Genomic DNA, 5,835 nt, shown 5'->3' on the forward strand with positions numbered 1-5,835 from the left:
GTTAGTCAGGCTAAGGGTTTATCTATTTTGTTGACTTTCTCAAAGAACCAGCTCCTGGTTTGGTTGATTCTTTGTATAATTTTTTTTGTTTGTTTCTATTTGGTTGATTTCAGCCTTGAGTTTGATTATTTCCTGCCTTTGACTCCTCTTGGGTCAATTTGCTTCTTTTTGTTCTAGCGTCTGAAGGTGTGCTGTCAAATTGCTGGTGTATGTGGTCTCCAGTTTCTTTTTCTGGCACTTAAAGCTATGAGTTTTCCTCTTAGGAGTGCTTTCATTGTGTCCCATAAGTGTGGGTATATTGTGGCTTCATTTGCATTAAACTCTAGAAAGTCTTTAATTTCTTTCTTTATTTCTTCCTTGACCAAGTTATCATTGAGTAGAGTATTGTTAAGCTTCCACGTATATGTGGGCATTCTATTGTTTATGTTGTTGTTGAGGAGCAGCCTTACTCCATGGTGATCTGATAGGATGCAAGGAATTATTTCAGTCTTCTTGTATCTGTTGAGACCTGATTTGTGACCAATTCTATGGTCAATTTTGGAGAAGGTACCATGAGGTGCTGAGAAGAAGGTATATCCTTTTAGGACAAAAAGTTCTATAGATATCTATTAAGTCCATTTGTTTCATAACTTCTGTTAGTCTCACTGTGTCCTGGTTTAGTTTTTGTTTCCATGACCTGTCCATTGCAGAGAGTGGGGTGTTGAAATCTCCCACTACTATTGTGTGCGGTGCAATGTGTGCTTTGAGCTTTAGTAAAGTTTCTTTTATGAATGTAGATGCCCTTTAATTTGGAGCATAGAGGTTCAGAATTGAGAATTCATCTTGGTAGATCATACCTTTGATAAATATGATGTGTCCCTCCTTATCTTTTTTGATCACTTTAGGGTGAAAGTCGATTTTATTCGATATTAGAATGGCTACTCCAGCTTTTTTCTTGGGACTACTGGCTTGGAGAATTGTTTTCCAGCCTTTTATTCTAAGGTAGTGTCTCTCTTTGTCACTGAGGTCGGTTTCCTGTATGCAACAAAATGTTGGGTCCTGTTTACGTACCCAATCTGTTAGTCTATGTCTTTTTTATTGGGAAACTGAGTCCATTGATATTAATAGATATTAAGGAAAAGTAATTGTTGCTTCCTGTTATTTTTGTAGTTAGAGCTGGAATTCCGTTCATGTGGCTATCTTCTTTAGTTTTGTTGGAAAATTACATTTTTGTTTTTTCAGGGATGTAGTTCTCCTCCTTGTGTTGGAGTTTTCCATTAACTACACTTTGAAGGGCTGGATTTGTGGAAATATATTGTGTAAATTTGGTTTTGTCATGGAATCTTCACCTATGGTGATTGAGAGTTTTGCTGAGTATAGTAGTCTGGGCTGGCATTTTGTGTTCTGCCCAGGATCTTCTAGCTTTCATAGTCTCTGGTGAGAAGTCTGGTGTAATTCTGATAGGCCTGCCTTTATACATGACTTGACCTTTTTCCCTTACTGCTTTTAGTATTCTTTCTTTGTTTTGTGCATTTGTTGTTTTGATTATTATGTAGCAGGAGGAATTTCTTTTCTGGTCCAGTCTATTTGTTGTTCTGTAGGCTTCTTGTATGTTCATGGGCATCTCTTTCTTTAGGTTAGGGAAGTTTTCTTCTATAATTTTGTTGAAGATATTTACTGGCCCTTTAAGTTGGAGGTCTTCACTCTCTTCTATACTTGTTATCCTTAAGTTTGGTCTTATCATTATGTCCTGGATTTTCTGGATGTTTTGGGTTAGGATCTTTTTGCATTTTGCATTTTCTTTGACTGTTGTGTCAGTGTTTTCTATGGTATCTTCTGCCCCTGAGATTCTCTCTTCTATCTCTTGTATTCTGTTGGTGATGCTTGCATCTATGTTTCCTGACTTCTTTCCTAAGATTTCTAACTCCAGAGTTGTCTCTCTTTATTATTTCTTAATTGTTTCTACTTCCATTTTTAGGTCCTGGATGATATTGCTCAACTCCTTCACCTGTTTGTTTGTGTTTTCCTGTAATTCCTTAAGGGATTTTTGTGTTTCCTCTTTAAGAGCTTCTACTTGTTTATTCGTGATCTCCTGTAATTCTTTATGGGATTTTTTTGTTTCCTCTTTAAGGGCTTGTACCTCTTTACCTGTGTTCTCCTGTATTTCTTTAAGGGAGTTATCCATGTCCTTCTTAAATTCCTGTAGCACCATCGTGAGATATGATTTTAGATCCAAATCTTGCTTTTCTGGTGTTTTGGGATATCCAGGACTCACTGTGTTTGGAGTACTAGGTTCTGATGAAGCCAAGTAGTCTTGGTTTCTTTTGGTAGGATTTTTGCATTTGCCTTTTGCCATCTGTTGATCTCTGGTGCTAGATGTTCTTTCTGTCTCTGACTAGAGCTTGTTCCTCCTGTGGGTCTGTAAGCCCGTGTCAGTACTTCTGGGAGATCAGCTCTCCTCTGGTAAATCCTGACCATAGATGGGTGAGTCCCTGGGTAAGAGCACTCCCTGAAGGGAGGCTCTCCACTTGCAGGGAAGGGGCCGAGAAGATTGGAGATCTACCACTGTCACTCGGAAGCTGAGAGGATCCTGTCCCTGCAGCCCTGTGACTCCCCTGCAACTACTGAGGCCTGTGCCTCCTGGCTGGTCCCACCTTAGAAAGTCACTGAGTCCCTGGGTTCAAGCACTCCCTGGAGGCAGGCTCTCCACTCACAGGGAAGGGGCCAAGAGGATTGCAAATCCATTGCCCTCACTCGGAGGCTGAGAGGATCCTATCCCTGCAGCCCTGTGACTCCTGAGGCCTGTGCCTCCTGGCTGGTTCCACCTTAGAAAGTCGTTGGAGAGAAAATGGCCAAGGTATTTCTTCTGAAGCAAAGTTACTCTTCATTACTGGTGAAATGATTGGGTTTCTATATTCTTTGGCAGTATAGGACTTCTGTCTTTCGAGGGACACAGGGTGCCATTGGAAAAAAATTAGCTAGGGTTCTTAGACCAGCTTTGTCATTTTCTAGCTATATGAACTTGTGTAAATTAAATTACTCAATCTCTTTGCAGCTGCTTCTCATCTGTAGCTGCCTGGTAAGACCGTGGTGGACTTGATAGAAGTTTCCAGGACACCTTGCAGTAGTAAGCCTGCAGTGATTGTGACTCACCAAGAGGATCCTGACTCTGCTTACCCGAGCATTCAGAGAAATGGGTGGGGCTGTGATAATCTATGAATCATGGAACAGAGGAACACGGCAGTTCCCACACAGTTCCTGTTTAATTGTTGCCCTCCCCACCAGGCATTTCCAGCCTAGTTTCACCCCTTTGCATGCTACGGAAAAATCATCAGTGTTGAACTCCTTTCCAGTGGTGGTGTTAATTCAATTCTGATGGAAGGTCTTTGCCAAAGATCCCAAAGGGAAGAGATGGGAAAACTCATTCAGGGACAGCTGGAGAGGGGTTGCGCATGGAATATGTCCTCAGTAGAAGGCACATGGCTGCTTCAGCTGGGCATTCCCTAAGTACAATATTTTGCTACTGCTCAAAGCTGAGCACATCCTAGATGCCTGCTGCTGCTTGGGTAGACTTTCCCAGAGCAGTTTCACTGACTTTACTCTTTGAAATTTTCTAACACTTTGTGCAAATGTATAATTCTATGAGCACATCCTTTCTGTGTAAAATGGCTACAGACCTCTGTATTTGGGGCAAATTTCAATAGTAATAGACTGAGTTGGTACCTCCTAAAATGTGACTGCATTTAGAGGGGAGGTCTTCCCTAATGGGCAGCTGCTCTCGCTCATCTGGAATCTTCACATGTCTCTGTATACACACTTCCAGGAACCATGGCACCGCTTCCTTTCCTTGTATGGTACCCAGTCTCATGAAATCAGTACTTCTATTGTGGCTCATTAAACTTTAATTTAACATTAGATGCAGATCTCTAAGTGCTATCACTTTGTGGAAACTCAGTTTTGTTCACAACCATATTTGAACATGTTTGTATGAAGTAATGTGAATCACTGCTAGAGCATTGTCCATTTTATTATAGTTGTTAACTGCATTATACTCATGAAAGATTTCTGTCATATACAACTTTATTTTGATTATTAGTAATTCCATTCTTGCTCTTGACTCTAAGTGGTCCTTGCTGTAAAATCATTACTGTGATAATGAAAAAAATAAGATCATTGCCAACTCATAAAAATGTTAAATTATTTGCTATTATTAAAATGTATACATAAAAATTATACATTAACTTTTAAAATGTGTTCAAATTATAATTTATGCAGAAATATAGATGATTAAATAATTACTTTAAGATATATTTTATTTATTTATTTTACTTATTCACTTTACATCACACTCAGAGTTACCTCCTCCCATAATCCTTCCCATCCCCCCTCCTCTGACTGGGTGGAAATATGTTTTTACAGTAAGTGGAGGTATGTAGAGATATGTTTTTACAATGTGTAATCTAACAATTCACTTTGAAATGAATTTAATTCACTGAAACAATTTAATTAGAAATGACTTGTAGTCAATTTGAGTATCTGCTAAAGTGACAAAGAATATATAAAATATCATTATATAGAGAGAATTTGCATAGAAACTTACTTTATTTCATGCCCAGAAAGTAGGTGCTTTCCTGAGAGAAATGAAACATTAAATGGACATTTTTTTGGCAGAAAAAAAAAATGAGAACATAGGGCAGGCCTTAACTCAGACTGGCCTCACAACAAGAGGCAATCTGGATACCCAGAGTCCCTGGGATTAGCACACACAGAAGAAAGAGCATGAGGAGACACATGGAAGCAGCTAGCTGCCTGGCAGAAGCAGATTGTAGAAGAATCCATCCATGCCAATATCTTGACCTTATAGTTTTTACCTTCAGATGTATAAGAAAATGGCAGGCCTATTGGTGAGGGTGGTACATGCCTTTAATCCCAGCACAGAGGCAGAGGCCGGTAGATCTTTGAATTTGAGGCCAGCTTGGTGTATAAAATGAGTTCCAGGGGAGCCAGGGTAACACAGAGAAACCATGTCTTGAAAAAAAAAGGAAGGAAGGAAGAAAAAAAGAGAGATGGGGAGAGAAAGAGAAAAAGAGAAAGAGAAAAGGAGAGACAACAAGAGAAAACATGAGAGAGAACAAGAGAGAGGGAGAAGAGAGAGGAGAGGAAGAGAGAGAGGAGAGAGAGGAAAGAGGGAGAGGAAAAGAGAGAGGAGAGAGGAAGAGAGAGGAGAGGGAGAGAAAAGAGAGAGGAAGAGAGGAGAGAGGGAGAAAGAGAAAGAAAAAGAGAAAGAGAAAGAGAAAGAAAGAAAGAGAAAGAGAAAGAAAGAGGGGGAAAGAGGGACAGAGAAAGGGAGGGGGGAAGGAAGGAGAGAAAGATGGTTGAAGTGGCAATTTTCTCTAAACACTCACTATCTTGCTAGAACTACACATCCTCTAATGGTCTTCTGACTCAGGCTGTGAGGAGGCTGTTCTTGAAGCTTTGACCTATTTTCAAGTCACTTGAAAAGGTCACATAAACCCTTCTTATCCAGAAGTTGTAGGTCTACAGCAGTCTAAATCTCCTTCCTCAAAGGTGTGTGTGTGTGTGTGTGTTTATGTGTGTGTGTGTGTGTGTGTAGAGGGGGTACTGTGAATGAAGCACGATGTACAGTTGTGAGGGTCAGATATGGGAATCCCCGGACCTGCGTAAAAAGCTACAGGGATGTGGTGGCCTGGCTGTAATGCCTGCCTTCAGAGGTAGAGATGGGATCCATGGCATAAGTTATAAACTAGATTACCTGAGCAGCTAACTCCAGATACAGAAATTGTGGTATATCTACACAATGGAGTACTACTCAGCTATTAAAAACAATAAATTTAT

The sequence above is a fragment of the Mastomys coucha genome, unplaced genomic scaffold (assembly GCF_008632895.1).
Source record: "Mastomys coucha isolate ucsf_1 unplaced genomic scaffold, UCSF_Mcou_1 pScaffold16, whole genome shotgun sequence".
Taxonomy (NCBI): domain Eukaryota; kingdom Metazoa; phylum Chordata; class Mammalia; order Rodentia; family Muridae; genus Mastomys; species Mastomys coucha.